This window comes from Nyctereutes procyonoides, unplaced genomic scaffold, assembly GCF_905146905.1.
Source record: "Nyctereutes procyonoides isolate TBG_1078 unplaced genomic scaffold, NYPRO_anot_genome, whole genome shotgun sequence".
NCBI classification, from domain to species: domain Eukaryota; kingdom Metazoa; phylum Chordata; class Mammalia; order Carnivora; family Canidae; genus Nyctereutes; species Nyctereutes procyonoides.
The window spans coordinates 35,169,848-35,182,955 of record NW_026575051.1 but is presented as its reverse complement, the minus strand read 5'-3'; the positions used below and the strand labels follow the sequence as shown (position 1 = coordinate 35,182,955).

The following is a 13,108-nucleotide window of genomic DNA, read 5'->3' as shown; positions in this document are numbered from 1 at the left end:
AGAAAAGGGTAAAAACAAAGAAAAATGAGCAAACAAGAAGGAACAATGCCTTGCATCTCTATAGCACTCTTTGGCTTTCAAAGCATTTTCACATCTATGATTGCAACCTTTCCAGAGAGAGCTTACAAGGTGTGTTCTTATTAGCTCTTTCCCCGTGTCATGTAGTGATCACAAGTTCAGGCTTCAGAGTTAGATAGATGTAGGTTATAGTCCCCTTTTTGCCGTTTCCCTCAGTGTGACCTGAATAAACTACATAATGTCTTTGACTGTCAGGTTCCTCCTCGAAAAATGGGGATTATGGTCACTGCTTTACAGATTGTCTACATAATTGGTTGTATGCACATGGTACTCACTCAATGAATCACAGTCATTAATTCTTCTTGTTATCATTGCTACTGCTATCTAGCCATACAGGTAAATACTTTCCAGTTATTCCTTAAAGACAGAGCCAAAGTGGAACAGACATTGGAGGCTTGACACTGGACTTAATGAGAGAGAAAGGTGTTTCATTCTTTCCGGAAATCATTTTAACAAATGATGTCAATGTATTGGTATGCTTATTTCCTCATCCCGTTATCTTCCAAAAGTTATTTCTTGGAGTTGACCCTCTCTCACAAGAAGATTTTTTGGTCTGATCTCTAATGTTTTATGATTTGTGGGAATCTCTACTTAATGGGGTCTTATAAGTTCTTACTTATTCTGTTCTTTAGGTAGTTTTGATTGAAATTATTTTTGTATTTTATGTACATTATTCAAAAGCCAATATGAATATAGCAATTAGAGACCCCTTGAGGTCCCAAACCAACTTTCTAAAAGTTATTTCACTTCATCATTTTTTTTCTACAGTTGTTTGATACTATATTTAACTTGAATTCAATATTCCTTAAAGGTTTCAAAATAATTGCGGTAATTTATAGAGTGAATCTGTTATTGATACAAGTAGACATATGAGTTCTACATCTTTTAAGAAATAAGTACTGGGGGATCCCTGGGTGGCGCAGCGGTTTGGCGCCTGCCTTTGGCCCAGGGCGCGATCCTGGAGACCTGGGATCGAATCCAACGTCGGGCTGCCGGTGCATGGAGCCTGCTTCTCCCTCTGCCTATTTCTCTGCCTCTCTCTCTCTCTCTGTGACTATCATAAATAAATAAAAATTAAAAAAAAAGAAATAAGGACTGGGATTCAATGTTTAATAGCCATTATGTTTTTAAATGAAAGAAGCAGCATATGGTTCCTAAGGAATAATCAGGTGTAATATTGGCAGAGAAAGAGCTAGGGGTTTATGGTGAATAAACACAGCATGTAAGAAATATGGGACTACAGTCTCTAACAATTACAGTTCTGGGAGGAATAAAAATAAGAAAGAACGTAGAAGTCTAGAAGTATTTCTTTCAATATCCTAAACATTTTGTAACAAAGGTCTGGATAAGGAGTGCCTGACTTAGCCTATCCATGACAGAATATGGATGGTGGTATATATTCATAACCTAGTAGAAGAGAAAGTTGAAAGAACAGATAAGTTCAGGGATGCTCAGTGGTTTAGTGACTGCCTTCAGCTCAGGGTGTGATCCTGGAGACCTGGGATCGAGTTCCACATCAGGCTCCCTGCATGGAGCTTGCTTCTCCCTCTGTCTATGTCGCTGCCTCTCTCTCTCTCTCTCTCTCTCTCTCTCTCTCATTCTGTCTCTCGTGAATAAATAAATAAAATCTTTTTAAAAAAAATAATATATAACTTCAGTTTAAGAACTTCTTTTCAAGCTAGAAAGAAGTTCTTACTCAATTTAAGTAATAAATACTGGCCTGGTTTACAATAAAAAACAGCATTTTTGCAAAACTAGAGAGAATTATAATAGTTTTATAAAAAGCAACCAGTGAACAATATCCAGTATGACTGGAAAGAGGGAACACAAAGAGGTGTGGAATCTAACTTGCAAGTTATGGCAGTGACAGGTGGTTGGCTAGATTTTAGTAAGATTTTTCTTGGCAATCCTGTATTAAGTATTACAATAGATTACCCGAAAAGTAATGGAAAAATTCTCTCTAGATACTTGAGAGGATTGAATCTCAACAATCTGGATGCTTTAGGTGACTGTTTCAGTGAAGGTGAGGACAAGGGGCAAAAGTAAAACACGGCCTTACATTTTAAGAAAAATTGTCACCCACAGGTTTAATGATGACTGTATCAAAGTAACTGTGTGCTTGCAACAAAATCTGCATAATATGTATACACTACCAGGGCTGCTGCATACACACAGAGAATTGTAAATTGCCTAACCCTCAAGGGAGCCATTAGAATCACAGGCTTCATAAATTTATATGTATTACAGTGTGGTTTTGGCAAATGATAGTAAAATGTTTTGTTCTATAAAATCAATACAGGAGTTTCCATTTCTGGTGTGGAAAACAAGCTCCTAACCAAACCTCTTGCAAAGTACTACAAATTTCAGTCAAAATACAAGAAGACTCTGGAGAGTGAACAAAAGTAGGAAAACTCAGAAGGGGAGTAAACATTTGCAGGAATCAACTAACAGAAGCTGAGTTTCAGATTTTTCCAGTTTTCCCTGAGTTTAGCTGGGGCTACCAAAGGAAGGAGTCACAAGGAGGTGAGGGGTAAATTTCAGAAAGGAGAGGGTCTAGGAAGCTGAGCTCCAAAGTCCCTGAAAATTCTACCCAAGTCCCTGAAGCACACTCCTGTGCAGGACACCTTCAAAGCAATCTGAATGGTGATCTAAGCTGCCAACTACTGCAGGTGAGATGGTTGACAGTTTGAGTCTAAGACAACTGCCTGTTAAAACAAACACATCAGTGCCTTTTTGAGTAATATAATAGAATCCAGAGTCTCTACAACATAACATTCACAATGTTCAGGATATAATTCCAAATTATTTGACCAAAAGTAAGGCAACCATGGCCCATTTTCAAGGGAAAAACAACCAACAGATGGCAACCCCAAGATGACCCTTAAATGTTGGAATTATAAGACAATGATTTTAAAGAGGCTATTATATAAAGCTTAAATTGACAAAACAAAATGTACATGTAGAGAAGAAAATTATATAGAATCTCAGTAGAGAAAATTTAAAAATAAACTAATATATTACAACAATTTCTAAAGAAATGGGAAAAAAGTATCTGGAGAAAAGAGTGTCATTTTCTGATTTGCACAAAGGCACTGTATGAACTATCAGTCAAATACGCTATCCTGGAAAATACCTAAATCCTACTGCATTTGGAAGGCTAGAAAATAATTAAAATTAACCCAGGAAAAATTACTTTTAAATACTTGGAATCAAGCCTATATAAAAGTGAGCTAAAACAAATTTAGCAATGCTATGTGAGAAGTAAAATATGCAAATTTCCCCTAAATTCTATATGCTAACAGGCTTCCAGGAAATATAATATATAAGAATATTTACAAAGAGAATACCAATCATATATATATATATATACATACACACATATATACATATATGCATATGATTCATATATATTATATATGAATCACAATACAAAGTTAAGTCCTCACAAATATTTGGTCTGTAAATTTTTCTTTCTTGTCTTTTTTTTTGTAATTACTTTTAAAATGCTGGTGTTTCTGTTAGGTATGATACAAAATATATAAAAAACATAATTCATGAAAAATGAAAGTGATATTTCTGAGCAATGTTATACGTAAATAATGGCATGCATATATTAATCACAGCAAAGATGACAGAGAATATGTGTGAATGATCACTGAATTTCATTTACTGATTTCCTTTTACAAAGTGATATTTTGTTTATTTCTTCAAGGAATACAGAGGTCTATTTTGTAAACTACTTTGATTAGAATTTTCTAAGATACCACATAAGAAGCATAAAAAGCAAAGGAATTAATCGATTAGTGTTTGCAGAGGAGAGTTACTGAGGTATTGGATAGTGATACCTTATTTGGAGAGTTGTTTGAAGAAACTGCAAGAGCTATCAAAAAAGTTGGTGTCCATGAGATATATTACCAGGTTTCTCTTCAGCCCATTAATTCAACCTGTAGTGTATTCTCCAAAATTATGGGTAGCAACACACATTTATGATGATTTCTCAAATTTACTTTATCAGGATTGATGATATGAAGGTTTTAGACTGGCAAAAGGAGACTGCAGGTACGGAAATACAGTATTACAAACTGAGAGGCAAGCTGTTTATTTCTGCCTTTTATATTTGGTATTTTGCATGTGTGTGTATGTGGCTCAAAGAATATACGCTGATCCTTTTTATGCAACTATTCCCATGTATCTTTTCTCCAATGAGGTTTAGAGTTCTTCAATATTCATAAATATGTTACATTCCCTGACATTTTGCATAGCGTTAGCACAGGTGTTAAATTTAGAAACTCAGAAGTAGGAGACACTTATCTAGGATTACATTGGGACAAGTAACTTGAACTCTCCAAACAATAATTTCCTCACCTTTTAAATGGTAATAATAATAACAGCTACCTCAATGAGTTATTGCATGTTTTGTGTAAGTTAGAGCATAAAGTGCATATATTAGAACCTTGAACACATAATGTACTAAAACAGTACATATTGTGCTTATATTATTATTGCACTTGGTAAAAAAAATTCATTGAATGAACAAATGAGTGAGTAATGAAATTTTTACCTCATACTGCTGCTCTCCAAAGAGGTGCTAAATGCTCATTGAAGGTTCATATAAAAGTTAACTAAAACACTATTTGGCAATCCTAGGTGAGAACAGAAATATGCAAATTTTCCACTCAGTTCCAAATTCTAACAGGCTTCCAGGGAATACAATATATAATAACACTTGTAAAAAGAATACTGGCTATGAATCTTATGACCAGATGAATTCTACAATTATTTATCAGTACCTACAAACCGTATAACATATTGTCCAAAGACAAAGGGTAGAATGAAGAATGGAAATACAAAGATAAAAAGACATAACACCGTTTTCAAAAACTCATAACTTTTGTTTAGAAATTGAAACAATAGATTATCTAGTATAGGACAGTGGTTATAGACAGTGCAGGTAACTGGAGATTATAAAATCAATCATCATGCTTATATAGAAATGGGTAAGTATAAATTACAAATTTGAAAATCTTTAGTTTTCCTCTAACAAGTACAATCTAAATTTCAGATACTTAACTGAGGCCACATAGTCATTAGTTTATGCCTAGAAGCACAATTTTTTACTTTCTTATTTATCATCTAATAAATATTCCTGTTCTTAAAATTCAGGCTTGTGTTGTTAGTAACCTAGAGCTTGGCTAGACAATCTAATGAGGCTCATCATTCTTTTCACTCTTTGATTAGACACATTCACCAAAATCTCAACTCACCCCAAATCATGTTAGTAGTGAAGAATCCAATGAAGGCCAAAACAACTATGAAAATAACAATAAACAAAAACAAGAACGCCACCACCAATATAGTCAGTGCTGTGCTGATACGTATTTAATAACTGTCTCTCAAACAAAACAAAACCCCGATGTGTAGCATTTGCCAATTACTGTGGCATACATTCTCCATTCATGGCTGATTTCAAGCTACCAGTGTGAGGCCACTAAATGTAGAGTTGGGAAGACAAGTGCAGTCATATCCTAGTTAATAGTCCTCCCACCCTAAAGACACAATGGATGCCAATAGCCTCAAGAGTTAAAATAGTAAAGTGTAGTAAATAATTAGGAAGTGATGGACTGAATATTATTTACTACCTTTTTTTACCTTTGTTTTTTGGTTGGCTGTTGGGAGCCAGCACAAGCAGGCTCCAGCACACAAAGTGTAGTATAATGGTTAAAGGGCATGGCACATGGATTCGAAACTGATTGTAGCCACTTTTAGCTATTACTTGTCAAATAATCTACTTTCCCTATACCTCAGTGTTCTCATCTATAAAATTACAGTACCTACCTCATAGAGTTGTTGCAAAAATAAAATGAAGAAATATTTGTATGATACTCAGCACAGTGTCTGAAACAATAATTTACTCAATGTATTATTATAAAGTGTTACCACCATAATATATTGTTGATAAAATTACTCTCTGCTGAAAAAAAATGAGTGAAATTTTATTGATGAAAAAATACATGTTTTGTGATCTACCAAGAGGAATTCAATCTTGCTACCTACACAACAAATAGTAATCTACTACCAGGAACTCAAAGGGGAAAAAGAGTCTTAAGCAATATGACTTGAAGCAATGTTTTTTATTAGCTGGATTGTAGCAGAAAATGATTCTATACATTCTGGATTATATCTGCAGTAAGAGTTTTCACCTTAGATATTAATTGTGATTGAGCATCAGACAGAAGTTGAATGCTAAAAAGGATTCTGAAGCTGCTTCTAGGCTTGGTGGTAAAAAGCACTTTAATATGTAAGCAATAGTCATTATGGTTAATAATGAGGAGGAAAGAAACCATGATATGCGTCTAACAACCTTGATCTAGGTCTATGCCTACAATGTTTGTAGATAATTTATGTTGTAGCTTGCCTGAAAAGAAAAAGAAATACTACTCAACATGTTCCTGAATTTGGGGAGTACTGCACATTTGAAATGGAGGTGGACTAAAATATTGTGATGACCCTATAAAAATTTTACATAATTTATGGTCAGAGTTAGAGCAAGAAAATAAAAGTGGTTCAGTTCAGTACTTTTTTTGGGGGGAGGGATAGTTGGAAAATGATGTAAAGTAAATGGGACTTGGAATCAAAAGAACAATCAACATTCCTGGCTATTCTTCCATAGTCCATTTGAGAGCCATACAACAAAAATAGCGAGGCTAGAATATTATTTGGGATATGTGCTAATGGAAGTTACACGTGTATTTTAAGAAAAGATTACAGGCCCTGCAGAAAAAGGCCAGTTCTAAAGCTTCCTTAAGTGAACAGCATTCAATTTAATTGTCTTGGCCTTTTTATCAAGAGGAGCTTATGTTCTGTGGGATGATTTTGTGTAAAATCCTTGAAATGTATTATACTATCTAGAATCAGGTTTCTTAAATTATAAAAATCAATTTCTATATTTTTCAAGCCTCTTCTAGGGTATTCTCCTCAAAGTCTTTACTCAAAGAACAAAATCTTTATTCTACTTAGCTTCATACTTCAGGTCAGATGAATACCCATAATATTCAATACTGAACCTCTTACAAGAATGGAAATAGGTATTACTTCTTTTGAACAGTATGGTCCTTCGTAAATTGTCCTAATTTAGGGGTAGTTACTTTGCAGTCAGTTCAATAATTTTTTCTATGCTTAATCTCCATTTAATGAAATATTTTTTCTTTCTTTTTTTAAAGCTTAAAAAATACAGGAAAGTATAGAGAATAATGCAACAAACATCCATGTATCTAACCCCCAAATTTACAAATGTTCATATTTTGTCATTTTGCTTCTTATATATTCAGTTGTTTTTTTTTTAATTTTTTTTATTTTTTATTTTCCTAGCAAAGTAAGTTTATTTGGGATAGCAGAGGAATCACAACTCGAGACATGCACAATATGGTGAACCATAAGAAAGTCCGAAGAGACAAAAAGAAGGTCAGCTTTCATTAGGTTTTAGGGGGAAATAAGGAAGGGTTATTTTGAACAAAAGTTCACTGGAAAAAGACAAGTGTTTCAGATTGCGGTGGTTTCTCATTGGCCACAAGCAGTGCTTAGTGAGCTGTTGCTGAGACATAGAGAGATTTCCTTCTTTTTCTATTTTTTTTGTATATTTTTTTATTGGAGTTCGATTTGCCAACATATAGTATAACACCCAGTGCTCATCCTGTCAAGTGCCCCTCTCAGTGTCTGTCACCCAATCACCCCATCTGCCTCCCCTACCACTACCCCTTGTTTGTTTCCCAAAGTTAGGAGGTTTTATATAAGAACTGTAAAACTTTTCGTTCAGTTGAGGTATCTTTTTTCTTCCTAGGCTATTCTTCATTTTTCCCTCACCAGATACAATTGCTATAGCAATTAGGTATGTATCTTTCCATCTATATTTTTATACCTTTACTATATCCAATAATCCATAATTCATTTACAGGTTTCCCTAGCTATTCAAAAGCAGAGTTTTCCTAATGAAAATTTTCATCAGCTAAATTGGCACTAAGTAGGGTGATATGTGTGTATACACATATGTAAGTTTATTTTGTGGGTTGTATTAAAAACAGAAATACTTTTTAAAAAATTTAGGATCATAGTAGGAACACATAGGAGATACACTTAAGAGATAGTGTATATAGATAGCATATACAAATATGCTTATATTTAAGTGGACAGATATGCAAGATTGATGAAATAATAGCCTTTTTTTCAATTAGAAGCACAACATACCTCTTTTAATTCACTATTTCCTTCAATGTTCTTATAGTTTGGGAAGTGAAAGGATTTATAGAGAGAAACTGACTTTCATTATTTCTAATCCACAAAAAAAATGACTGTTGTTTCTAAATTTAGCTCATTATAATTATCTGGTTTTTCCCAAGGCATTAACGAGGCTAATCAGAGGGTTTAATGACTAATCTCAGAGGAAGAATGACTAGTTGACTGAAGTATCTAAGTTTGACCCCATAAAGGCAGATGTAAATGGACAACTGAGTTGGCCTCAGACCCCAAATATTCCTCCTTTATTTGTTGACTTTTGTCCAATTGAGGCTTTCTCTATACAACCAAGAATAAAGCATTCCATAACATTAATTTACTTTAATATAAAATGATGGGTTTCATTTATCACTCATTCATTCATTCATTTGATAAATGCAGTGCTTACTATGTGCCAATGTGGGTAGATAAACAGGAGTGACCCTAACAACTACTTCCAGGTTTCCTAGGAATTGAGGTACCTGGACTGAGGGATTCATCTCCTCTAAGCAAGAGAGGGGAGCTTATCATGGGCCTTCAAGGTTCCACATGTTAGAAACTGGAGGTCCCATAAGCTTCCATAAAGGGCTAATTCCTAAGGCCAGATTGTTTGTTACTCTAATGTAAAGCTGTATTTGTCTTGCTTATAGGACTGTTCTCATCTTTGTCCCTGAAAAGAGAGAACTCCCCCAGTGGAGCACCAGCTGAACATTCTGGCCCTCAGTTCCAGTCTGCACCCAGTGCCTCATGTTGCCATCTGGTCATGGCCTTTGCCAGCATTATTTCAGGTGCTGGGGAGATATGTGCAAAATAGACAAAAGTCCTTACCCTCAAGAATCTTACATTCCAGTGGGGAACCAGACAACAAATACATTAGGTAAACAAGTTAAATATATAGTAAGTCCAAAAGTAGTAAGTGTGATGGGAAAAACAGGAAGTAGAAAAGAAGAGAGCATTGGTACTGTGGCAGATGTCATATTCTGTTTGCAGAGTACATTTGGAGGGATGATAAGGAAAAAGACTGTGTAACAGCATGGAACACTTCAAGGTGGAGGTGAACTTTATACTAGGGGAAATAGGGACAAAAGGTGTCAGGGAACACGGGAGGCACACCAGGCCGATGGGTTTGTTGTTGTTGTTGTTTTGCTTTTTGTTTTTCCCCAGGCTGCTCTTACAGCAAAGTTCCCCTGGGAGTTATAGATGACCACATTGCCCAGGGGTCCTCAAAGATGCTGAGGTTTGAAGACATCTCTTCGTGTGTCAAAATGGGAATATTACTATCTCTCTTGCCCACATCTCAGAGTTGTTGTGAGGATCAAAGGAAAGAATGGCTATAAAAGTGCTTTGAAAACAGCGAAAGCTCTCCACACTGGCAAGACATTATTATTGTGAAATTGTGTTAGAAATAGTGGGGCAACTGTTCTTGTATCTAAATATTATTAATTGTAACATAAAGATGAGAGAGAGAGAATGAGGGGAGATACTGAGAGAGAGGGAGAAAGAAGAAAAGATTTAATATGGGCTTAGTTTGTAAACATATACATCAAGCTATTAGCTGACTGTTTAATCCAGGTGAGGTGACGTCTTTCCTTCCTCACCTACAAGTCACTGCTGTTGGCTGGCACAGCTTTATGCCTGCTTCTGCCACACCACTGAGATTGTTCTCCTTACCATTAGACTCCAAAGCACAAGCTCAATTCTGGGGTAAAAAATATTGGCTTTACCCTAATAAGTAAATGGGTAAATTAAAAGGCAGGCTAATTTTGCATGTCTTAAATTACTCTGGTAATAGCAAATAACAATAATTGCCAAGTAGAAAAGGAGGAACAAAGATGAGAGAAATAAATCCTTTAAGAACACACAAGAAATGTCAAAATTAATGAATATCTTGATACAAGAAAGAAAATGAACAATTTCCTAATTTAGTTATCACATTTGTTCTGTTTTAAAAATTTTATTTTTTTTCTTCATTATATCACAGAACCTACACTCACCCCCAAATTTACTGGCGATCAAGAAGTGAAGACTATTTGAAGACCATTTCTATGGCTTAATTACTTCTAAAATAGTAGGTAGGGAGCTTATAGTTTATGATTTATAATTTTCAAATATTAGTAATTATTTAAAAAAGGAAACTAATTTTCTGAAACATAGGAGCCTAATCTCTCGTGTTTAATTTTTGGTCTCACTGGAATACAGTGATCCTGTTTTAAACAAAAATTAGAGGGAAGAACATTCAAAATAGTACTTATTGATAGAAATGATTGGGAAAAATTAAAATGAATCTAACAAAAACACATGAAACTATTCTATATATTGTGTACTATGAGAAGTAATCAAAGACAAATATAGTGGATGAAATAGATCAAAATAATGATTGAAGTTGGCCAGACTTCACTATATGAAATATATTTGAATAAGTGTTGTCTTCACAATCCACAATCTACCCACGTATGTTTTACAAAGTTAATTAGATTTTTTTTTTTCACTTCAATGTTCATTTTTGAATCCTTGAGCTAGCATATGGTTTGGCCCACAAAGAGCAACCTTAGTGGTGTGGCAGAAGCAGGACGTGAGGAAACTGTGAAGCATCTGGCAAGCTCGGAACAGGCTGGGGTCAGGGACCGAAGTGAGCCCTAGTGCCTGCCAACAACATGCAGGGTTTCCTTCTGCAGCTGTCATTGGCTCAAAGGTTGTTACAGGGGAAAGTGTTTGTGTCCAAAACAAATGCTGGAAAAAACCTCAGTCAGGGTAAGAAAAAGTGTCAGTGGGAGAATTTTTCAGAAATGTGACATGTTCTTACATTTGAGAATTCTAGAAGATTCCTATAATACATGTACTTGTATTGAATGGAAGTCTGGAATTTTTTTAGGCCTTATTCACTTTCTTTTCTCTTCCTTCCTTCTTCTTTCTTTCCTTCCTTCCTTCCTTCCTTCCTTCCTTCCTTCCTTCCTTCCTTCCTTTTCTTGTTTGTTTTTTGAGAGAGAGAGAGAGAGCTAGAGAGAATGTAAACAAGGAGAGGGGCCGAGGGAGAGGGAGAGAATCTTAAGCAGGTTCCAGGCCCAGCACAGAGCCTGATGCTGTGCTTGATCTCACAACCTTGGGATCACAACCTGAACTGAAATCAAGAGCTGGACACCTAACCTACTGCGCCATCCAGGCGCCCCATGGTTCTGTTCATTTTCAATGCTACATACTATGAATATGTGTATGCTGCATAAATATATAATGATACTTTGATATATAACCACCAATGGTATACCAAGAATATGTGACAAATATTCTTCCATTAAGAAAGCACAATATAATGCATGTGCTCACTATAATCTTAAAAACAACTTTGCTGTCTTCATTTGAATATTAATATGTTTATTTTCAGTTTAGTATGTGAAAAGAATTATATACGAGTTCAAACTGATAACTAAATAGAGTGGGGGAGGCAGAATAATGCCCTCTTAAAGATGTTCATATGTTAATCTCTAGAACTTATGGATATGTTACCTTTCATGGCAAAAGGACTTTGGAGATACGATTAAGTTAAAGACCTAGAGATGGGTAGATTATCCTGAATTATCAGGGTGCACCCAATGTGATCTTGAGAGTCCTTATAGAAGGGAGGCAGGTGGGTCAGAGTCAGAGAAGTGGCAATGGAAGTAGAGATCTGAGTGATTTGGGGTCATGAGCCAAGGAATGTAAGGAGCCCCTGAAGGAATGCTGTTCTGCCTGTATCTTGATTTTAGTCCTGATCCATTTTGGACTTCTGACCTCCAGAATTGTCAAGTAATACATTTGTGGTGTTTCAAGCCACTAAATTTGTGGGAATTTATTGCAGCAGCATTAGGAAATTAATGCATAGGGTTTATAAATTGATTTGTCCTCCCATTCTCCAATAGATGCTAGAAGCTCAGTAAAAATAGAAAATAAAACTTATTTAAGAACCCCCCCCCCCAAAGAAATAGAAGTAATTACCAAAATGTTAGTTTTGAAGCACACTTCTTAAACTACAAAATGTAGTTTAAGAAGCACACTTTATGGAGGAGCATCTGTGCATTCTCTCCAATTGTCACACTTTGCAACTTAACTCCTGGTCACCATGGTGCAGACTATTGTTATGAACAAAGCTCAGCACATACACAAGGAAAGGTGAATGGAGAAAGTTCTGAGGAAAACATGGTATGTAATTCTATGACTCTATCAAGCAGTAAATCCCTAAGTGGTTCTTACAAATATCCTTTGTGGCTAGTGGAGAGTTTGTGAAAATGTCATCACCCAAATCACCCTGCATACAAGCAGAAGCTGATGGGTATTATGGACTGAATGTTTGTGTTCCCTCAAATTCACATGTTGAAGCTCTGACTTCAAATGGTATGTTATTTGGAGGTGGAGTCTGTGGATGGTAAGTGGGTTTAGATGAGATGATGAAGATGAGACCCCCATGATGGGATTAGTGTCCTTATAAGAAGAAGAAACCAGAGCTCTCTCTCTGCCAACCGAAGATACAATGAAAATGCAGCAGTCTGCAAGCCAGGAAGAGAGCTCTCATCAGGAACTGAGCCTGCTGGCACCTTGATCTTGACTTCCCAGCTTGCAGAACTGTGAAAAATAAATAGTTGTTGCTTAAGCCCCTCAGTCTATGGCATTTTGTTACAGCAGCCTGAGCTGACTAAGACACTAGGCAATGACAATGTTTCCTAAGAGGACAGTTCAAATTGACCTTGTAGAGTAGACTTCACCTTTACTCAGTTCAGGAATGTGATAGTCT

At 35.7% G+C, this 13,108-nt stretch overlaps 1 protein-coding gene across 2 annotated transcripts in view; it reads right to left on the bottom strand.

Moving 5' to 3' along the window:
* Nucleotides 1–13,108, bottom strand: part of KCNQ5 (potassium voltage-gated channel subfamily Q member 5) — a 504,327-nt gene that overhangs the window by 299,801 nt on the left and 191,418 nt on the right. The window lies entirely within an intron of this gene.